We start from the raw sequence: 24,397 nt of genomic DNA on the forward strand, positions 1-24,397 counted from the left end.
ACGCCCTGACCACCTTTCAGGAAATCGCATTATGTTGCCTCCTTATCCTACTCATTTTGTTTACTGTAGTGCTTATCATCTCATTATCATGGAACTTTATTATGTTCACTATTTATTGTCTGTTTCTACCTTGCTCCAGGAAGGCACGGATTTTTATCTCTTTTGTTTATTTATTAAGTCCAAGCATCTAGAATAGCATCTGACATATAGTAGGTACTCAAAAAACACTTGTTAAATAAATGAATGAAAGAGAAAGTTTTCTAAGAAGGCAAGAGGGAAAAGGAGCCAGAACAGCCAGCAATATGGTTCCTGCCCTCACAGTATTTACAGTCTACTTGTGAAGTAGACTCCATTGGATTCCATAACTTCCTGCTTATTGTGGGAAGCAAAGGAGAGGGAAAGGTAAAGAGCTTGAGTTTCTCAGCTGTATGAAAAGTGATGGGGGAATATTCATGTGATAATTATGGTCTGCGTTGTTCAGAGATCTAATTTAACATCGTTAAATTGTTAGGTCTTTGTACTTTGAGCCTTTCAAGCTTGGCGCACAAGAGAAGCTGAATAAAGCTTTGCGGCAGAGAATAAACTGTGTTCAGCTTAGGGCTGCTGCTTTTCTGAAGCGCTTTCAGAGTCACAGATTTTTGAGGCGGATTTCTAGGTCCTTTATCTATGGGACAGACTGTGGTGATAAGGGAGGCAGGAGGAAGGGGCTGATTCCGAGAGACAGAGAGAACCTTGTGGCCAAAAGCGCGTGCAATCGCAGACTAGCGGGGGAAACAGCCACCTACAAGCTGCCGCGCCCAGACCACGAAGCGCGCCCACGCCCTGCCTCCTGCTTCGGCGGTCCATCGGCGGGAACCGGGCTGCGCTTGCGCGCGGACTGCCGGAGAGTGGAGCGGGGAGAGGCGCTGCCGCAGCTGGAAGTCACGTGATGCAGCGGCCAGCCGCCCCGCCCCTCGGCAGCAGCCCCGCCCCCGCCCCGCCCCTTTCCCGGCGGGACGCTCGGAGCCGCCCCGAACTGCGCAGGGCGGTCAGGGGTGAGTGTCCGCGAGGGGCGCGCGTTGCACAGAGCTGGGCGGGCCTGGGCTGGGGTTCGGGCCGACGGAATGCTTAGCGGGGGCCAAGGGGACAAAATGGCGGCGGGGTACGCCCTTTCACCCCCTCCCCTCACCTGGGAGTGGGAGCGGAGAAGGGCAGGGAACACTGCTGGGGGAGGGGAGCCGCGGCTACTCGGGAGGGCCCTGGGGTCCTCAGAGGAGGCCTGGGGGCGGGGGTGGGCAGGCTCTGGGCCTGCCCTGTGTACTCAGATGGGGGTGTGAGCGATAGGGGACTGCGCCCACCCCGCGGGCCGAGAGGTGGACATGGGTGCTGCGTTACTCCCTAGAGGGGCGGCCCGGTCCGAGGCTTCTGGAATATCTAAACTGCGAAGGGCTAGCGGAGGAGCCGCCCTCCCAGCCTTTCATTTGACAGATGATCGTCATCATCTCATTCTCAGCGGGGTTTACCATGCTTTCCCTGCACAGTGACTCGGGTATTAGCTCTGCCCGGGAAGCAGGGCCGGAAAGGTCTCTCCATCTTGCAAATGCGTAAACTGAGGCCTGGAGGGGTAAAGAGTTTAACCAGGGTCTGGCACCTGGGTGTAGTAGAACCCAGCCTTCTGCCTCTTTTAGTGCTCCCTTCCCAGCACTTTATTCCCGCCTTCCCTCCCCTACCAGTGAGGGACGGGATTGTTTGAAGGCAAGCAGAAAACTGGTCCTCCAAGCAGCACCTGCTGCTGTCAAGTGGCTCTCGCTGAGGTGGGGCCCGCCCGCCTGAGAGTAGCTTCCTGTCGTTGGTGAACTGTATTCCTCATTCTGTTTGTGCTAAGTTATTCTAACATGAAAATAGCTGTTCAGTATAGTCATTTTACTGAATAGATAGTAGTTCCTTATGTGTATTATAGTTTGTTACAGTTTATATATTGATTTCACCAACATTAATTTCATTCTGGTAAACAATCCGAGGTGGAAGGATGGGATAAGCGTTATGTCCATTTTACCAGTGGGGAAACTGAGGTCATTACTTGCTCCAGATCACCCATTGGTGAATGGTTCATCTGGAATTAAGTTTTCAGACCTAAGGTTGGTATTCTGACCAGTGTCACTGTCTGGTTTATATTGATGCTCTGGCCCTTGTATTTTTTTTTTTTCTGGGTAACTATGACTTTTCCTCAAAATGTGGTGGTGCAGATTGATTTATGCTGCATATTGAAATGATCTGAATAATATCTACCAAGGAATTAATATTTTAATTAATCAAAGAATTTTTAATATGATTTGGAAAGGTGTCTTTGTGGGAGGAAGTATGGTATGATGTCCTTGAAGGCAAACTGATCTGAGTTTGAATCCCAGCTCTCCTACTTGTCCTTGGACAGATTAATTTTTCTGAGTCTTGGCTTCCTCATCTATAAAATATGGATATTATTATCCACCTCATAAATTTGTTGATAGCAAGTAAATGAGGTGTCTGTAAAGCGTTTAGAACTGCTCCTGGCCCATAGTAAGCACTCAGCAAATGCATGCTCCTTTCCTTCTTTCTCTCCACTCCATTGAGCTGCCATTCTTTATTCTCTAAAATTCTCTAAATTCTGGTAGTTTAGGTCAATCTACCTGGTGGATTATGCATGGAAGCATAATCAGTGTTGCTATATAAATGCAGTTATGAATAATTTGTTGATTGGTCTCCAAAGGATCTAGTGTTTTAAACATAGACTTCAAAAATATTTGTCCTTACAGCTTCATAGATATTTAAGAATCACTAAAATGTTGATTTGATATTGACTTTATTAATTCCTTCATTTAACCACTTTAATGTTTTAAGGATAAGATTAAGGGGCTTGAGATTCTGTCTTTTCTTTCACCTTCATACCCAACCACAACCCAACCTAGTTTAAAGGAGAAGCAAAAATTCTTTGGGAATCACATGGGAACATTTTTTAAACACTTAGAAAGTGATGGTGGTATTTAGTGGGAAGTTAAATAGAATTTTCTTTAATGGTGCAATCTAATATCCATTGTGAAATTGGCATTTCTGAAATTGTAGAAGTGAAAACGGCAAATGGCATGTATAACAAAATAAGTCACTAATAGAAATCTGTTTCCAGTTTTATGCTGGGATGGTAACCTTTTTCACAAATGTGTTTGGCTTTGGCAATAAGTCTTATGGAATATAAGCAAAAGATCTACAGTCCATTGGTGGAGACAACCTTAAAAAAATATTAGAAGGAAATGATTTATAGGCAGACTTTCCCCTCTGTGACATGAAACACTAAAGATTTCCTGAAACTGCTAAAATAATTACTACTTTTAATGATAATTTCTTTTTAAAAAATATGTTTATTTATTTATTTGTGGCTGCACTGGGTCTTCGTTGCTGCACATGGGCTTTTTCTAGTTGCAGTGAGTGTAGGCTACTCTTCGTTGCGGTGCCTCTCATTGCCATAGCTTCTCTTGTTGCGGAGCACGGGCTCTAGGTGCTGGGCTGCAGTAGTTGTGGCGCATGGGATCAGTAGTGTGGCTCACGGGCTCTAGAGTGCAGGCTCAGTAGTTGTGACGCACGGGCTTAGTTGCTGCGCAACATGTGGAATCTTCCCGGACCAGGGCTGGAACCTATGTCCCCTGCATTGGCAGGTGAATTCTTAACCACTGCGCCACCAGGGAAGTCCCATAAATTCTTAAAGCACTAAGTTTATTATGTATTTTGAAAACGTGTGAAGTGGAGAGAATAGAATAATTAATTGCTATATACCAATTTATTTCAGTAACTACCTATGCATGGACAGTTTTGTCCCATAAAAGCTATCACTCCCCATTGTTTTGAAGCAAATCTCAGACATCATATTTCATTTGTAAAGATTTCTGTATGTGTCAAGCCAGCTTTTAATATACTATTGGAAAGAGAAGTAATTTTGATATTTTCAAAGAGGCATGCCAGGTTCATGGGAGAAAATAAATGCCTTTTACTTGATGTATTCATGGTAGTAAATATAGGTATGATCAGAATTGAAAACCTCTTTAAACAACTTGGACTTATAAAATGTCTGTGTTGCTCTTCAAAATACTACTTATTTTACTGTAATACACTTACTTTCCATTAGGAAACACGTGAAAAATTACTGATAGTTTTGGAGTATGCAGACATCAGCATTGTTTAAGTACCAGTCTCAGAAAGGTAAATACTAAGAAGCAAAAACATGGGTGATAGATTTTATGAACATTGGAGAGGAACTGATTGAAATCCTGATTTTTCTAGAATTTATTGACGAACATGAGACAATTCATAGATGTACTGTCCTGATTTCAGTTAATTGGGCCTATAATTTTTAGAATAGTGCTACTAGCAGGCTTCTCACTATTTTGGGCCTGCCATTTGATTCTTGCCTTTTCAGAGCCTGGTGACCGAACTCAGATAGAGAAGAGAGAAGCCTTTCCTGGCGCTTGAGCCAGTCTTCGCATTTTTATCTCTAGGACTCTCAGGTGTCTCTACATTCTGGGACTGCAGGGCAGGGTAGGACAAGTGAGACCTCAGTTCATCACAGGCAGCAGCTTTTTCAGAAACGTTGGGGCCAGTTAGTCCTAGTGTTCATTCCCTGTTTACTGACTTGTTTTGTTTTTTGTGCTCTATTTTCTGCGTGGCCATTGTTTTGCCATAGCCTGGGTTCTCAAATTTAATTTAAGTAGCACTGCCAATATATTGCCATATCCATTTTTTTATATTAGCTGATTTTTAATTTAGGTTAGTGTTATAAATTTTCTTTTAAAATTTAAGTAAAAATGTAGTTCCTTTTATAGAAAAATGTTTTGTAGATAATAGTATGGATGGTAGTTATAGCAACTATCATGAAACTAGTAACTGATTGAAATTTTGGAAATTGTAAGTTCTATTTTTAGAAAACAGCTTTATTGAGATATTTAACATACCATTAAATTCAGTCATTAAAGTGTACACTTCAGTGGTTTTTAGTGTATTCATGGAATTGTGCAACCATCATCACAATCAATTTTAGAACATTTCAGTATCCCACTATGAAGCCCCATAACTATTAGCATTCATTCCCTATTCCTGTCTTCCCTCCCGACTTTTCCATCCTACTCCCTACCTCTGCCCCAGGCAACTACTAATCTACTTTCTTTCTCTATGAATTTGCTTATTTTGGCAAATAGAATCATGCAGTATGCGGATTTTTGTGTCTGACTTTTTCCATTTAACGTAACATTTACAAGGTTCATCTATGTTGTAGCATGTGTCAGCACCTTATTCCTTTTTTAAAAATATGTTTCAGGTGTACAGCATTATAAGTTACCATCTGTATACACTAGGAAGTGACCACCACCACAATTCTAGTTACCATCTATCACCATGTAGTTGCCCCCTCCTTTGTCCACTTCCCCCCCCACCCCCCACCAATCCCCTACCCCTCTGGTAACTACTAATTTGTTCTCTGTATCTGTGAGTTTGTCACTGTTTTATTTTGTTTGTTTGTTTGTTTGTGTTTCTTTCATTCCACATATCAGTGAAATCATACAGTTTTTTCTCTTTCTTCTAACGAATTTCACCTATCATAATACCTTCATGGTCCATCCATGTTGTTGAGAATGGTAGGATTTCATTCTTTTCTGTTACTGAATAGTATTCCATTGTATATGTATATTGCATCTTCTTTATACACTTATCCATCGATGGAGACTTAGGTGGTGTCCTTACCTTGGCTATTGTGAATAATGCTGCAGTGAATGTAGAGGAGCATGTATCTTTTTAAAATAGTGTTTTATTGCTCTCCCAGTAAATACCTGGAGGTGGAATAGCTGGGTCAAATGATAGTTTTATTCTTAATTTTTTGAGGAATCTCCATAGTGTTTTCCATAGTGGCTGCACCAATTTATAGTCCCACCAATAGTGTATAAGAGTTCTCTTTTCTCGGCATCCTCTCCACCATTTGTTATTTCTTGCTTTTTTTGATAATGGCCATTCCAGCAGGCATGAGGGGATATCTCATTGTGGCTTTGATTTGCATTTCCCTGATAATTAGTGATGTTGGACATTTTTTTTCATGTGCCTGTTGGCTATCTGTATTTCTTTTCTGGAAAAATGTCTATTCAGATCCTCTGCCCATTTTTAAATTGAGTTTTTTCTGTTGTTGAGTTGTGTGAGTTCTTTATATGTCTTGGATATTAACCCCTTATCAGATATATCATTTGCAAATATCTTCTCCCATTTGGTAGCTTGCCTTTTTGTTTTATTGATGGTTTCCTTTGCTGTGCATAAACTTTTCAGTTTGATGTAGTCCCATTTGTTTATTTTTGCTTTTGTTTTCCTTGCCTTTGGAGTCAGATCCACAAAAACATCTAAAGACTGATCAGTGAGATTACTGCCTATGTTTTCTTCTAAGAGTTTTATGGTTTCAGATCTTACTTTCAAGCCTTTAATCTATTTTGAGTTAATTTTTGTGTATGTTGTAAGATGGTGGTCTAGTTTCATTTTTGTGTGTGTGACTGTCCAGTTTCCCAACCACCATTTATTGAAGAGACAATCCTTTGCTCCTTTGTTGTAAATTAATTGTCCATATATGAGTCAGTTTATTTCTGGACTATGAATTCTGTTCCACTGATCTCTGTCTCTGTTTCTATGGCAATACCACACTGTTTTGATTGCTGTAGCTTTGTAGTATAGTTTGAAATCAGGAAGCATGATACCTCTAGCTTTCTTCTTCTTTCTCGATTGTTTGGCTATTCAGGATTGTTTGTGGTTCCATACAAATTTTGGAATTGTTTGTTTTAGTTCTGTAAATTTTGCCATTCAAATTTTGATAGGGATTGCATTGAATCTGTAGATCACATTGGGTAGTATGGACATTTAACAGTATTAATTCTTCCAATCCATGAGCATAGAGCATCTTTCCATTTATTTGTGTCTTCTTCATTTTCCTTCACCAGTGTCTTATATAGTTTTCAGTTTGCAGGTCTTTCATCTCCTTGGTTAAATTTATTCCTAGGTGATTTATTCTTTTTGATGCAGCTATAAATGGGAATGTTTTCTTAATTTCTCTTTCTGATAGTTTATTATTGTGTAGAAATACCACAGATTTCTGTGTATTGATTTTGTATCCTGCAACTTTACTGAATTCATTTATTGGTCTTAACAGTTTTTGGTGGAGTCTTCAGGGTTTTCTATGTATAGTATCATGCCATCTACAAATAGTTCCAGTTTTACTTCTTCCTTTCCATTTTGGATGCCTTTTATTTCTTTTTCTTGCCTAATTGCTGTGGCTAGGATTTCCAATACCATGTTGAATAAGAGTGGTGAAGGTGGGCATTCTTGTCTTGTTCCTGTTCTTAGATGATAAGTTTTCACTGTTCAGTATGTTAGCTGTGGGTTTGTTGTATGTAGCCTTTATTATGTTGAGGTATGTTTGCTCTGTACCCACTTTGTAGAGAGTTTTTATCATAAGGGGATGTTGACTTTTGTCAAATGCTTTTCTGCATCTATCAAAATGATCATGTGATATTTATCCTTCCTTTTGTTATTGTGATGTATCACATTTATTGATTTGTGAATTTTGAACCATCCTTGTGACCATGGAATAAATCCCACTTGATTGTGGTGTATTTGGTGTATGATCCTTTTACTGTATTGTTGGACACCGTTTGCTAATGTTTTGTTGAGGATTTTTTTATCTGTGTTTATCAAAGATATTGACCTGTAAATTTTTTTTTTGTTTTTTTGGTCACGTCCTTGTCTGGTTTTAGTATCAAGGTAATGCTAGGTTCATAAAATGTGTTTAGAAGGTTTTCCTCCTCCTCAGTTTTTTGGAAGAGTTTGAAAAGGATAGGTGTTAAATCTTCTTTGACTGTTTTGTAGAATTCACCAGTGGTGCCATTTGGTCATGGACTTTTGTTTGTTGGAAGGTTTTTTATTTCTGTGTCAGGCTCCTTACTAGAAATCTGTCTATTCAGATTTTCTATTTTTTCATGATTGTCTTGAAAGATTATATATTTCTGGGAATTTATCCATTTCTTCTAGGTTGTCAGATTTGTTGGTTTATAATTATTTATAGTAGTCTCTTTTGATCCTTTGTATTTCTGAGGTATCAATTTTAACATCTCCTCTTTCAGTTATGATTTAATTTGAGTCCTCCTCCTTTTTTTCTTGGTTAGTCTAGCTAAAAGTTTGTTGAATTTGTTTATCTTTTCAAAGAACCAGTACTTAGTTTCATTGATCTTTTCTGTTTTTTTGTTTTAATTTCTATTTTATTTGTTTCCTCCCTATCTTTATTATTTCTTTCTGCTAATTTGGGGCTTCATTTGTTCTTCTTTTTCTAGTTCCTTTAGGTATTAGGTTGGATTGTTTATTTGGGATTTTTCTTGTTCCTTAAGGTAGGCCTGTATTGCTGTGAACTTCCTTCTTAGAACTGCTTTTGCTTCATCCCACTGAATTAGGTATATCACATTTCTGTTTTCATTTGTCTCTGGGTATTAAATTCTCCTTTGATTTCTTCAGTGACCCATTGGTTGTTAAGTAACATGTTGTTTTACTGTCCATGTTTCTGTGTTTTTTCCCATTTTTTTCCCTCGCGATTGATTTCTAGTTTCATACTATTTGGTTGCAGAAGATACTTGACATGATTTTAGTCTTCTTGATTTTATTGAGACTTGTTCTGTGACCTAACGTGATCTGTCCTGGAGAATGTTCCATGTGCACTTGAGAAGAATGTGTAATCAGTTGCTTTTGATGGAATGTACTCTATCTATTAAATCTACTTAGTATAATTTGTTGTTTAAATCTGATGTTTCCTTATTGATTTTCTGCCTGGATGATCTATCTATTGATGTAAGTGGGGTGTTAAATTCCCCTACTATTATTGTATTGCTTTCCATTTCTCCCTTTACGTCTGTTAATATTTGCCTTATATATTCTGGTTCTTTCCTGTTAGGTGCATGTACATTTAGAAATGTTATACTGTCTTGCTGGATTGACCCCTTTATCCTTATATAATGTCTTTGTCTTTTAATACCATCTTTGTTTTAAAGTTTGTCTGTTATGAGTATAGCTATTCCAGCTTTCTTTTCATTTCTATTTCCATGGAATATCTTTTTCCATCCTTTTACTCAGTCTGTGTGTGTTCTTTCTTCTGAAGTGAGTCTCTTGTAGACAGCATATAGATGGGTTTTTAAAAAAAAATCCCTTCAGCCACTCTGTGTCTTTGGATTTGTGAATTTAGTCCATTTACATTTAAAGTAATTATTGATGGGTACTTATTGCCATTTTGTTAACTGTTTACTGGATGTTATTGTAGTTCCTCTCTGTTGCTTATTTTCTTTCTCTCTTCCCTTGTGTGTTGGTGGTTTTCTTTAGAGTTATGTTTAGATTCCTTTCTCATTTTCTTTTGTATATTTACTGTAAGTTTTTTCGTTGCTGTTACTATGAAGTTCACATATAATATCCTACTTCCTATGTAATTAGTACTGTGTATTGGGTTGGTCGCAACTTAAATTTGAACAAATTCCAAAGGTTTATCTTTTTACTACCCCCAAGATTTTATACTTTGATGACACATTTTACATCTTATTTTGTGTATCTCTTAACTAATTGCAGTTATAGTTGATTTTATTACTTTTTGTCTTTTAATTTTCATGCTTGCCTTCCTGGTGACTGATCGACTACTTTTGTTATTTATTTACCTTTTCCAGTGTGATGTTTCCTTCTGTAAATTTTCTTATTAACTAGTGCCATTTCTTTTCAGCCTAAAGAAGTCCCTTTAATATTTCTCTTAGGGCCAGTATCGTGATGATGAGTTCCTTTAGCTTTTGCTTCTCTGGGAATCTCTAGATGTCTTACTGAATTCTGAATGATAACCTTGCTGGGTAGAGCATTCTTGGTTGGAAGTTTTTTCTCTTTACTTTGAATATGTTATGCCATTCCCTTTTGGCCTGTGAAGTTTCTGCTGAAAAATCTGCTGATAGCCTTTTGGGGTTTCCGTTCTATGTAACACGTTGTTATTCTCTTTTAGGATTTTCTCTGTACCTTTAACTTTCAGCATTTTAATCATAATGTGTCTTGTTATGTATCTCTTTTGATTCACCTTATTTGGAACTCTTGGGGCTTCCTGAACCTGGATGTCTGTTTCCTTCTCTAGATTAGGGAATTTCTGAGCCACTATTTAAATAATTTTTTTGGCCCTTTCTCTTCTTCTTTTGGGACCCCTATAATGTGATTGTTATGCTGCTTGATGTTGTCCAAAAGGTCCCTTATCATATCTTCACTTTTTAAAATTCTTTCTTCATTTTGCTGCTATGTCTGGGTGAATTCCATTCTTTAGTCTTCCAGCTTGCTGATTGGTTCTACCTCATCAAGTCTGCTGTTGAACCCCTGTAGTGTATTTTTCAGTTCAGTTATAATTTCTATTTGGTACTTTTTATGTCTTCTATCTTTTTATTGAAGGTCTCACTGTGTTTTTCCATTCTTCCAAGTTCGGTGAGCATTTTATTATTATTATTATTATTATTATTATTATTACTATTTTTTGCTGCATTGGGTCTTTGTTGCTGCACACGGGCTTTCTCTAGTGCGGTGAGCAGGGGCTACTCTTTGTTGCAGTGGCTCCTCTTGTTGCGGAGCACGGGCTCTAGGTGTGCAGGCTTCATTAGTTGTGGCACGTGGGCTCAGTAGTTGTGGTGCATGGGCTTAGTTGCTCCACAGCATGTGGGATCTTCCTGGACCGGGGCTTGAACCCATGCCACCTGCACTGTGCCATCAGGGAAGTCCCTGGTGAGCATTTTTATGACATTACTTTTAACTCTTTATCAAGTAGATTGTTTATCTCTCTATCATTTAGTTCTTTTCTTGAGGTTTTTTCCCTTGGAACATATTTCTCTATTTCTTCATTTTGCCTAAGTCTCTGTGTTTGCTTCTATGTATTAGCTGTATCAGCTGTTTCCCAGTCCTGGAGGAGTGGCCTTATTTAGATGTCCTGTGGGGCTCAGAAGTGTAATTCTGCCTGGCCACCAGAGCCAGGTGCTCAAGAGGTGTTCCTAGGTGGACTGTATGGGCCTCCTATTGTGGCTTGGCCACAGTGACTGTGGGGCACTGATGGGCAGGACTGTCACTCAGCTGGCTATGAGGCCTGGCTTAGGCACAGGGGTAGGCAGAGCTCTAACTGGGGCATGGCCACTGGCACTAACAGGTTACATGGAGAATTTCAAATGCATGCCCGCCAGCTCTGGCATTAGTAAGGTAGCCTGACATCACAAAAATGGCTCCCACCAACACTTCCTAACTCACTTTGTGAGGCCAATATCACCTTGATACCAAACAAAGTAAATTACAGGCCAATATCTTTGATGAACATTACAATACAAGCAAAAATCTGCAACAAAGTGTTGTTGAGTCAGCAAAAAGTATTCAGCAAACTGAATTCAACAGTACATTGAAAGGAGCATTTACCATAATCAAGTGGGATTTATTCAACATTTATAAATCAGTAAATGTGATATACCACATTAGCAAAATGAAGGCCAAAAATCATATGATTATCTCAATAGATGCAGAAAAAACATTTGACAAGATTTAATGCTAATTTATAATAAAAACTCTCAACATAAGAAGGACATACCTCAACATAATAAAGGCCATATATAAAACAAACCTTCAGATAACATCATACTTAATGGTGAAAAACTTAAAGCTATCTGTCTAAAATTGGGGCAAGACAAGGATGCCAACTCTTGCCACTCTTATTCAGCGTAGTATTGGAAGTCCTAGCCAGAGCACTTAGACAAGAAAGAGAAGTAGAAGGCATCCAAATTGGAAAGAAGTAAATTCACCACTATTTGCAGATGACGTGATTTTATAAACAGAAAACTCTTAAAGACGCCACTAAAAAACTATTAGAAATAATAAATACAGGGGAATTCTCTTGTGGTCCAGTTGTTAGGGCTCCATGCTTCCACTGTGGGGGTCACAGGTTTGATCCCTGGTTGGGGAACTAAGATTTTGCATGCTGCATGGCCAAAAAAGAAAGAAGAAAGAAAGAAAGGAAGGAAGGAAGGAAGAAAGAAAGAATACAGTAAAGTTGCAGGGTACAAAATACAAAAATTTGTTGTGTTTCTATGTGCTAGCAATGAGCTAGCAGGAAGAGAAATTAGGAAAAGAATCTTATTTAAATTACAACAAAAAGAATAAAATATATAGGAATAAACTTTACAGATTTGAAAGACCTTTACATTCAAAAGTGGAAGATATTGTTGAAAGAAATTGAAGAAGACATAAATAAATAGAAATTCCATGCTTATGGATTGGAAGAAGTAATATTGTTAAAATGTCCATATTACCTAATGCAATCTACAGATTCAGTGCAATCCCTATCAACATTCCAAGGACAATTTTCAGAGAAGTAGAGTCAAAACTTATAAAATTTACATAATATTAAAATTTACATGGAACCACAAGATACTGAATAGCCAAGGCAATCCTGAGAAAAAAGAACAAAGCTGGAGGTATCACAGTCCCTAATTTCAAACTATATTACAAAGCTATAATAAGCAAAACAGCATGGTATTGGCAGAAAAATAGATAAGCTGGCCAGTGGAAGAGATTTGTGAGGCCAGAAATAAACCCACTCATATATGGAGAATTGATTTATGACAAAGGAGTGTAGAACATACAATGAAGAAAGGCTGACTTCTTCAACAAATGGTGCTAGGAAAACTTGACAGCCACGTGCAAAAAAAAGAAACTGTAGTTCACACCATACACAAAAATCACTAGCTCACACCATACACAAAAATCAGCTCAAAATGGATTAATGATTTGAATGTAAGACCTGAAATCGTAAACCTACAGAAGAAAACACAGGCAATATGCTCTTTGACATTGGTCTTAGCAATGTCTTTCTATATTTGTCTCTTTAGGCAAGGGAAACAAAAGCAAAAATAAACAAATGGGACTACATCAAACTAAAAAGATTATGTGCAGCAAAGGGAACAGACAGCAAAACAAAGACAACCTACTGAGGAGGAGAAGATACTTGCAAATTATGTATCTGATAAGGGGTTAGTATCCAAAATATATAATGAATTCATACAACTTAATAACAAAAAGCAATAACTCAATTAAAAAATGGGCAGAGGATCTGAATAGACTTTTTTCCAATGAAGACATACAGATGGCAATAAGCACATGAAGAGATGTTCAACATCATTAATAGGGAGATACAAATCTAAACTGTAATGAGATACCCCTCATGCCTGTTAGAATGACTGTTCAGAAAACCAAGAAATAACAAATGTTGGTGAGGATGTGGAAAAAAGGGAACCCTTATGCACTGTTGGTGAGACTGTAAATTAGCCACTGTGGAAGACATTATGGAGATTCTTCAAAAAATTAAGAATAGATCTACCAAATGATCCAGCTATCCCACTTCCTGGTATTTATCTAAAGAATATGAAAACACTAATCTGAAAAGATAGCTGTATCCCCATGTTCATCACAGCATTATTTGTTTTAAAATAATTTTTAATTAATTAATTAATTTATTGGCTGCGTTGGGTCTTTGTTGCTGCATGCAGGCTTTCTGTAGTTGCGGTGAGCGAGGGCTCCTCTTTCATTGCAATGCACAGGCTTCTCATTGCGGTAGCTTCTTTTGTAGTGGAACACAGGCTCTAGGTGTGTGGGCTTCAGTAGTTGTAGCACACGGACTCAGTAGTTGTGGCTTGTAGGCTCTGGAGTGCAGGCTCAGTAGTTGTGGTGCACGAGCTTAGTTGCTCCGCAACATGTGGGATCTTTCTGGACCAGGGCTCGAACCCATGCCCCCTGCATTGGCAGGTGGGTTCTTAACCATTGTGCCACCAGGGAAGTCCCCGCAATGTTATTTATAATCACTAAGATATGGAAACAACCTAAGTGCCCGTCAACAGATGAATGGATAAAGAAGATGTGATACATATATATGGATATGGATATATATTTGTATACATACACAAACAATGGAATACTACTTAGCCATAAAAAGATGAAATCTTGCCATTTACAAGCACATGGATATGGAACTTGAGTGTGTTATGCTAAATGAAATAAATCACATGGAGAAAGACAAATACTGTAAAATTTCACTTATGTGGAATATAAAAACAAACAAAAAGTATAGTGGTTACCAGAGGGAAAGGGACAGAAAGGAGTAGGGTGAAATGCGTAAAGGAGATTAACCGTTTGTTGACACATGGAATCTAAATTTCTGGTAGTGAGCACGCTGTAGGGTATACAAAAGTAGAAATGTTGTATACACAAAATTATATAATGTTATAAACCAGGTTGCCTCAAAAAATAAATCTTTAAAAAAAGTCTCCTGCCAGTGTCTCAGTCCCTGGGGAATGTTCTAATTGGATTCTGCCTCTCTGGCAGATGCTTCAAGATAGTAAGTGGGTCCTCATTACTTAGGTTCCATGCTTTTTAATCAGGTGTTTTTATGCTGATTCTTGGGTTAAGTCTACCTATGAGCCCTTTAAGAGTGGGTTGTCCATACTCTGAGGTTCTGTAGGTTTCCTGGGCATATTTTCTATTGGTATTTGAAGACAGTTTTGGGACCTCATCTCTCCTGTGCAGGGTCTAGGGGTTGGAGTGCTTGATGTGGAGCTCACATCCCTTACTTTTCAGGGCAAAGATCCATACCTTTGTGGTCCCTCCCGATTGTGAATTGACACAGCTGGTAGGTGGGTTTTCCTTGGTGAAACTATCTCTGCCTCTCTGATTCTTTGCCTCTCCTATCTGTCTTGATGTTGTCCTTTTACCTTTTGTTGTGGAGGTTCTGTTTACCCAGTTTTCATGTCCCTTTCCAAGGAAATTATTCCATATGTAGTTTTAGATTCGTTGTGTCTGTAGGAGGAGGTGAGTTCAGGATCTTCCTGCAGCACCATGTGAACCCTCCCGAACCTTTTTTTTTTTAAATAAAATTTTTTTCTTAGAGCAGTTTTAGAATTGCAGCAAAATTATGAGGCACATATAGAGACTTCCCATGTACTCCCTGTCTCCACTCATGCATAGCCTCCCCATTATCAACATCCCCTGCCAGAGTGGTACATTGGTTACAATTGATGAACCTACATTGACAAATTATTGTCACCCAAAGCCCATAGTTTACATTACTGTTTGTTTAGTCTTGGTGTTGTACATTTTATGGGTTAGGACAAATGCATAATGACATGTATCCACCATTATAGTATCATACAGAGTACTTTCACTGACATAAAAATTCTCTGTGCTCTGCCTATTCATTCCTCCTTCCCCTTGAATCCCTGGCGACCATTGATGTTTTTCCTGTCTTGGTAATTTTGACTTTTCCAGGAACTTCATTTCTTTTATGGATGTACCACATTTTATTTATTCATTCATCAGTTGATAGTCATTTGGGTTGTTTCACTTTTTGAATTCTATGGACAATGCTGCTATTGAATATCTGTGTATAAGCTTTTTTTTGTGGGGCTATATTTTCATTTCTCTTGGGTATGTTTCTAGGAGTGGAATTGCTGGGTTATACTGTAAATCTGTATTTAACCTTTTTAGGAACTGCCAGAATATTTACAAAACCAGCTGCACTGTATTGCATTCACAATCCGCAGTGTATGGTGGTTCCAATTTTTTCACATCCTCTATAACACTGGTTTTGTCTGTCTTTTGGATTATAGTCATCCTGGTAGTTGTGAAGAGATATCTCATTGTAGTTGTGAGGTTGTGATTTGTATTTCATTAATGACTAATGATGTTTAACATCTTTTGATGTTCTTATTAGCCGTTTATGTATCTTTTTGGGAGAAATGAGAACATGGCCTTTTTAACCTGATGTAATGGTGACATTTAACCTGATGTGGGCTCTTGGTGTCACTCCTGTGCTTGCTCACTCTATTGGGTTTTTTATTCAAGTGGATTGCTCCCCAGAAATCCGTTGTATTTAAATATTCTACTGTGACACACACATCCCTTATTTATGTTTATTAATCTGCACATTATAGTTTACCCAAGTAAGTTAAATTAGGTTCCATTTGCTTATTTTTCCTTTTGTTTCCTTTGCCTTAGGAGGCAGATCCAAAAAAATATTGCTACAGTTTATATCAAAGAGTGTTCTGCCTGTGTTTTCTTATAGGAGTTTTATGGTTTCCAGTCTCACACTTAGGTGTTTAATCCATTTTGAGTTTACTTTTATATTTCGAGTGAGAAAATGTTCTAATTTCATTCTTTTACATGTAGCCATCCAGTTTTCCCAGCAGCAGTTATTGAAGAGACTGTCTTCTATTATATATTCCTGCCTCCTTTGTTGTAGATTAATTGACTGTAAGTGCACGGGTTTATTTCTCGCTCTCTATTCTCTTCCATTGATATATGTGTCTGTTTTTGTGTCAGTGGCATATTGTTTTGATTTCTGTAGCTTTGTAGTATAGTCTGAAGTCAGGGAGTGTGAGTTCAGATTTGTTCTTTTTTCTAAAGATTGCCTTGGCTATTCAGTTTCTTTTGTGATCCCAAATGATTTTTAGGATTTTTTGTTCTAGTTTTGTGCAGAGTGTCATGGATATTTTGATAGAGATTGCATTAAATATGTAGATTGCTTTGGGTGATATGGACATATTAACAATATTAATTCTTCCAATCCATAAACATGGGTCATCTTTCCATCTCTGTATCATCTTCAGTTTCCTTCATCACCATTTTATAGTTTTCATAGTATAGGTCTTTCATCTTCTGGGTTAAATTTATTCCTAGATATTTTATTTTTGATGTGATTAAAAATTTTTTTTCTTCTTTCTCTGATAGTTTATTATTAGTGTGTAGAACAGTAATATATTTCTGTATATTAGCCTTGTATCCTGAATCTTTACTGAACTCACTTCTTAGTTCTAATGGTTTTTTTGGTTGGGACTTTAGGGTTTTCTATATATACCATCATGTCATTTGCAAATAGGGACAGTTTTACTTCTTTTCTTCCAATCTGGATGCGTTTCTTTTTTTTGTCCAATTGCTGTGGCTAGGATTTACAATACTTTGTTAAATAGAAGTGGTGAAGGTGGGAATCCTTGTTCCTGATTTTAGAGGAAAAACTTTCAACTTTTCATCATTGAGTATGGTGTTAGCTGTGGATTTGTCATAGATAGCCTTTATTATGTTCAGATATGTTCCTTCTAAACCAGCTTTGATGAAAGTTTTTGTCATGAATAGATACTGAATTTTGTCAGATACTTTTTATGCATCTATGATTGTGGTTTTTATTATTCCTTTTGTTAATGTTGCATATTACATTGATTTGCAGATATCGAACTGTCCTTGTATCCTTGGAATAAATCTTGCTTGATCATGTGTATGATTCTTTTTATATATTGTTGAAATCAGTTTGCTAATATTTTGTTGAGCATTTTTACATCTATATTCATCAGAGATATTGGCCCATAATTTTCTTTTTTTGGAGTATCCGTGTCTCTTTTTGTTATCAGCATAATGGTGGCATTGTAGGATGAATTTGGGAGTGTTTCCTCCTCTTCAACTTTTTGGAATAGTTTGAGAAGGATAGGTATTAGCCCTTCATATGTTTTGTAGAATTTCCCTATGAAGCTGTGAGTCCCTGAACTTTTGTTTGCTGTCATTTTTTAAAATTATTAATTCAGTTTCACTGCTAGTTATCAGTCTGTTCAGATTATCCATTTCTTGTTGATTCCATCTTGGAAGTTTGTATGTTTCTAGAAGTTTATCCATTTCTTCTGTATTGTCCAATTTGTTACCATATAACTGCTTGTAGTATTCTCTTATGATTTTTTGTATTTCTGTGATATTAGATGTAATTTCTCCTGTTTAATTTCTTATTTTGTTTATTTGGGTCTGCTCTCTTTTTTTTTCTTGATGAGCCTGGCTAAAGGCTTTAAATTTTGTTTGTCATTTCAGAAAATCAGATCTTGGTTTTTTTGATCTTTTTTATTGTTTTTAGGGTCTCCGTTTTATTTGTTTCTTCTTTGATCTTTATTATTTCCTTCCTTCTGCTCACTTTTGGCTTTTTTGTTGTTCTTTTTCTAATTCCTGTAGATGGTAGGTTAGGATTTTTATTTGAGATTTTTCTTGTTCCCTGACATAGGTCTGTATTGCTATAAATTTCCCTCTTAGGTCTGCTTTTGCTGCATCCCATAGACTTTGGAGAGTTATGTTTTTATTTTCATCTATCTGAAGGTAATTTTTGATTTTCTCTTTGATTTTTTCATTAATCTATTATTTTTAGTAGTCTGTTGTTTGGACCCCTTGTGTTTTTTTGTCATTTTTCTTCCTGTAATTGATTCTAGTTTCATACAATTATGGTTGGAAAATTGCTTGATGTAAATTTTCTTAAATTTTTAAAAATAAATTTTATTTATTTTTGGCTGCATTGGGTCTTCATTGCTGCATGCAGGCTTTCTCTAGTTGTGGTGAGTGGGGGCTGCTCTTTGTTGCGGTGCGTGTGACTCTCACTGCAGTGGCTTCTCTTGTCGTGGAGCACAGGCTCTAGGCATGTGGGCTTCAGTAGTTGCGGAACTGCACTGGAGCAAGAGGGGCTGGAGTGGGCACTCAGTGTGGATTGGGGCATGCACCGGGGCTGTCCAGGCCTTACAGTCACAGTCCAGACCACTCCCAATCTGCTGCCTCTGGGAGTGCCAATAATGGCTGCCCTCGCCCCATTCAGATGCAGAGCTGGGTCCAAGTTGGTGCCATCCCCCACAACTGTGCACTTCCCTTGGCAGCAGCAGCCTTCACCCTAATCAGGAGTTGTGTGGCAGAGCAAGGTAGGCCAGGGCGTGCACTGAGGTGGTTGTGGAAACCAGCTAGAGTCCCAGGCAGTCTCAGTCTGCTTATTCTGCCTTGTTTTGCAAGCAAGTAAGCATGTGCATGCTCTTAATGAGTGGAGTTCAAGTTTCTCACAGCCCCCCTGCCAGTCCCACTTGTCTTCAAACTAGTGAAGGGGATTTGTCATTCTGGTGTTGGACTCTGGGCCTGAGTGCCCAATATGTGGTTCAAACCCCTCTATTTCCAAAGAGGATCCCCCAAACCAAGTAATTCCCCCACTTCTTTGTCCCCTCCTTCAGGTGTGGGTCCCAACCTGATCACTTCTCTTCCCTTCTTTCCTGACTCTGTGGATCTTTCTTTACAGCCTTGGTTATGTAAGAGTCTTAATGCCAGTCTCCAGTCTGTTTTCTGTGAAAATTGATGTGTTTTTTTCTTTTTTTTTTGATATGTTCTTGGGGGGAGGTGAGCTCAGCATCCTCCTATCCTGCTGTCTTGATCTCCTCTCCTGAATACATTTCAATTTATATCATTATAATCTTTTAAAGTTGTAATTGTACTCTAATTGTATTTCAGAAAATCTGGAAAATAGCAAAGAACAAACATAGGCGGATTCTTAACCACTGTGGCACGAGGGAAGTCCTGCGTTACATAGATTTTTAAATGTCAGTCTTGGGATATGTATTTGGGTCTGATTACAGAGACCCATTCTTTACTTCACATTGCTTCTTGCCTATTTCAAATCTGTTTTCCAGTGCATATGGATCATATAGTACATAAGTTTTGTGTCTGCCTTAAAAAAGTTATTGATATCTAGCCTACAACTGTCTTTACTGAAAAGCTCAGTAATTGATTCTGGAATGACCAAAAGAAAAAGAGGTAATTCTGCTTAATCAACAAGCCAACATACTTCCTTCCTTCCTTTCCTTCAAAATCTTTGTTGAGTGCCTACCATTTTTTAGATAGTATCTTAAGTAGAGGAAAGAGAAGATCACTGAGATGCTGATCCTGTCCTTCAGGATCCTAAAATGTAGTAGAGGAGGAAATTCTTATCCAAGGGAAATGGGGAAAAGAGTATAATACTAATTGGGCATCTACTATGTGCTGGATTTTATGTATTATTTAAAAAACTATTGGGGTACTTGTTATGTAACAGATATTTTCTTAACTGGTGGAAACTCTAGTATGCTACCATTTAACTCTGTAAAGTAGACATTATACTCGTTACATAAGAGAATACTGAAGTTCTGAGGGATTAGTGAGTTGTCCAAGGTTATGTAATAGTAGCTATAGTAATTTGCTAAATTGAGATTCAGTCCCATATCAGTGTGTAGTCTTTCTCACTGTGCCATACTGATTTCAGTAGAAGTGTTTCTCATCTAATCCTCCTAACAACCTTATAAATTAAGGATAGCCTTCATTTTTTCCCCTTAAGCTGTGTGCCCTTTAAGTGGGCAGTTCAATGAGTATTGACAGATTTATATATAGTTGGGAACCACTACTGCAATCCATCTTCCCAGAAAGTTGCCTTGTACTTCTTACCAGTCCTTCCCTTCCAACTGAGGCAATCCTCTTTCTATATTTTCACCTAGGATTAGTTTTGCATGTTCTAAAACTTGATATAAATGATATAAATTCAGTATTATTTTGTGTCCAGGTTCTTTTTCTGAACATAATGTCTGTGATATCCATTTTATTGCATATATCAATAGTTCATTCCTTTGTATTGCTTTCTGTTCTGTTATGCAGTTATGCCAAAATTGGATTATCTCTTTTCTTTTTGATATTTGGGTTGTTTCCAGCTTGGAGATATTATGAATAAAGCTGCTTTCAATATTTGTATATAGGTCTTTGTGTGGAAAAAATTCTCTTGGGTAAGCAACCCAGCCTTAATTTTTATAGATAGGAATACCGATACTCAAAAGGGTTGAATGACTTCTCAAGGTCACCTGACCAGTGATTTGGTTGACTCCTGTGCCTATATACTCTTTTTCCACTGTATCACACTTTCCCCCACTTTTTAGAGGTAATGATTACAGATGAAGTGGTATGGGAATTCAGATGAAGAAGATCTCTGTCAGCTGGGGATATCAAAATGGGTTTCATGAAGATGACTTTTGAGTTGGCCTTGAAGAATTGATAGGCTTTAAATACGTATAGGGTGAGAAGAAAGGAACATTGTGAGCAAAGATTTTTTTTTTCACACACACACACACACACACACTGTATTTTATTTTTACAAGAGATAAATAGACTGACACCAAGCATTGTAAATGGAGGACCACAACAAAAGCAACAATGATTGCAATTACCAAACACGAAACACACTCATACTATGTCATAATATTGACATTCAGTCTAGTAATCCTCCACTGTAACAGCTGCTTTACTTTGCAGTGAAAATTGATTTGTATATTTTTTGCCTCTGAGTCCTTGTGGGATATTTTTTTTATTCAAACAGAAAGTCACAAAAATTATAATCATCCTCATCAGTTCACTCAGTCCCATGTAATTAATTTTTTTTCATCTTGATCTTTTGTTAGCACTTTTATGAGTTCATCAGTTTTCCATTAGAGTTCTGAAAATGCTTATTCATTCAGTTTAGCAGTATAGTCAGTTACCAGAAACCTGTACTTGTCAGAGTCTTTTCCATGAATTCCTTGAAGATGAAACCCTTTTATAGGAACATATTTGCGAAAGCATCAAAGTACACCCAGAACTGTCTGTAAATAACAAAGGATTTAAAAATGACCACGGTTGAAGATTTGATGAGAGTTCATAATAATGCAATTGACAAGGAAATTTAGTTATTTCTGAGATATACATTTTAAAGTAATAACTAGAATTATTACTTATAACATTATACCGGAACATATAAGATTTTTAGAAATTTCATGTAATGTCAGAAACATTTATAATAACATGTTTCCATACAAATAACCCAAAGAAAGTTCTGTATTAGTTTTTTTGTTTTTTTATACTGCAGATTCTTATTAGTCATCAATTTTATACACATCAGTGTATACATGTCCATCCCAATCACCCAATTCAGCACACCACCATCCCTGCCCCACTGTGGTTTTCTGCCCCTTGGTATCCATATGTCTGTTCTCTACATCTGTGTCTCAACTTCTGCCTTGCAAACCGGTTCATCTGTACCATATTTCTAGGTTCCATATACATGTGTTAATATACGATATTTGTTTTTCTCTTTCTGATTTACTTCACTCTGTATGACAGTCTCTAGATCCGTCCACGTCTCAACAAATGACTCAGTTTCGCTCCTCTTTATGGCTGAGTAATATTCCATTGTATATATGTACTACAACTTCTTTATCCATTCATCTGTCGATGGGCATTTAGGTTGCTTCCATGACCTGGCTATCGTAAATAGTGCGGCAGTGAACATTGGGGTGCATGTGTCTTTTTGAGTTATGGTTTTCTCTGGGTATATGCCCAGGAGTTGGATTGCTGGGTCATATGGTAATTCTATTTTTAGTTTTTTAAGGAACCTCCGTACTGTTCTCCTTAGTGGCTGTATCAATTTACATTCCCACCAACAGTGCAAGAGGGTTCCCTTTTCTCTGCACCCTGTCCAGCATTTGTTGTTTGTAGATTTTCTGATGATGCCCATTCTGACTGGTGTGAGGTGATACCTCATTGTAGTTTTGATTTGCATTTCTGTAGTAATTAGTGATGTTGAGCAGCTTTTCATGTGCTTCTTGGCCATCTTTATGTCTTCTTCGGAGAAATGTCTGTTTAGGTCTTCTGCCCATTTTTGGATTGGGTTGCTTGTTTCTTTAATATGGAGCTGCATGAGCTGTCTATATATTTTGGATATTAATCCTTTGTCCATTGATTCATTTGCAAATATTTTCTCCCATTCTGAGGGTTGTCTTTTTGTCTTGTTTATGGTTTCCCTTGCTGTGCAAAAGCTTTGAAGTTTCCTTAGGTCCCATTTGTTTATTTTTGTTTTTATTTCCATTACTCTAGGAGGTGGATCAAAAAAGATCTTGCTGTGATTTATGTCAAAGAGTGTTCTTCCTATGTTTTCCTCTAAGAGCTTTATAGTGTCCGGTCTTACATTTAGGTCTTTAATCCATTTTGATGTTATTTTTGTGTATGGCATTAGGGAGTGTTCTAATTTCATTCTTTCACATGTAACTGTCCAGTTTTCCCAGCACTACTTATTGAAGAGACTGTCTTTTCTCCATGTATATCTTTGCCTCCTTTGTCATAGATTAGTTGACAATAGGTGCATGGGTTTATCTAGGGGCTTTCTATCTTGTTCCATGGATCTATGCTTCTGTTTTTGTGCCAGTACCATATTGTCTTGATTACTGTAGCTTTGTAGTATAGTCTGAAGTCAGGGAGTCTGATTCCTCCAGCTCTGTTTTTTTCCCTCAAGACTACTTTGGCTATTCAGGGTCTTTTGTGTCTCCATACAAATTTTAAGATGATTTGTTCTAGCTCCGTAAAAAATGCCATTGGTAACTTGATAGGGATTGCATTGAATCTGTAGATTGCTTTGGGTAGTATAATCATTTTCATGATATTGATTCTTCCAATCCAAGAACATGGTATATCTCTCCATCTGTTGGTATCATCTTTAATTTCTTTTATCAGTGTCTTACAGTTTTCTGCATACAGGTCTTTTGTCTCCCTAGGTAGGTTTATTCCTAGGAATTGTATTCTTTTTGTTGCAGTGGTAAGTGGGAGTGTTTCCATAATTTCTCTTTCAGATTTTTCATCATTATTGTATAGAAATGCAAGAGATTTCTGTGCATTAATTTTGTATCCTGCAACTTTACGAAATACATTGATTAGATCTGGTAGTTTTCTGGTGGCATTTTAAAGATTTTCTATGTATAGTATCATGTCATCTGCAAACAGTGACAGTTGTACTTCTTCTTTTCCAATTTGTATTCCTTTTATTTCCTTTTCTTCTCTTATTGCCGTGGCTAGGACTTCCAAAAGTATGTTGAATAATAGTGGTGAGAGTGGACATCCTTGTCTCGTTCCTGATCTAAGAGGAAATGCTTTCAGTTTTTCACCATTGAGAATGATGTTTGCTGTGGGTTTGACGTATATGGCCTTTATTATGTTGCGGTAGGTTCCCTCTGTGCCCACTTTCTGGAGAGTTTTTATCATAAATGGGTGTTGAATTTTGTCAAAAGCTTTTTCTGCATCTATTGAGATGGTCATATGGTTTTTCTTCTTCGATTTGTTAATATGGTGTATCACATTGATTGATTTGTATATATTGAAGAATCCTTGCATCCCTGGGATAAATCCCACTTGATCATGGTGTATGATCCTTTTAATGTGTTGTTGGATTCTGTTTGCTAGTATTTTGTTGAGGATTTGCATCTATATTCATCAGTGATACTGGTCTGTAATTTTCTTTTTTTGTAGTATCTTTGTCTGGTTTTGGTATCAGGGTGATGGTGGCCTCATAGAATGAGTTTGGGAGTGTTCCTTCCTCTGCAGTTTTTTGGAAGAGTTTGAGAAGGATGGGTGTTAGCTCTTCTCTAAATGTTTGATAGAATTCAGCTGTGAAGCCATCTGGTCCTGGACTTTTGTT

The 24,397-nt window shown here is 37.6% G+C and overlaps 1 protein-coding gene across 4 annotated transcripts in view; it reads left to right on the top strand.

Moving 5' to 3' along the window:
• The first annotated feature begins 1,010 nt into the window (after positions 1 to 1,010).
• The window catches only part of SCAPER (S-phase cyclin A associated protein in the ER), a 499,446-nt gene continuing 476,059 nt past the window's right edge, over positions 1,011 to 24,397 (top strand). For all 4 annotated transcript variants that reach the window (XM_067029410.1, XM_067029411.1, XM_067029413.1 and 1 more), the window contains exon 1: positions 1,011 to 1,034. The gene's annotated coding sequence lies outside the window, so the exon portion shown is untranslated. The remainder of the gene's footprint in view (positions 1,035 to 24,397) is intronic.

Source organism: Kogia breviceps, chromosome 3 (genome assembly GCF_026419965.1).
Source record: "Kogia breviceps isolate mKogBre1 chromosome 3, mKogBre1 haplotype 1, whole genome shotgun sequence".
Classification (NCBI taxonomy): Eukaryota; Metazoa; Chordata; class Mammalia; order Artiodactyla; family Physeteridae; genus Kogia; species Kogia breviceps.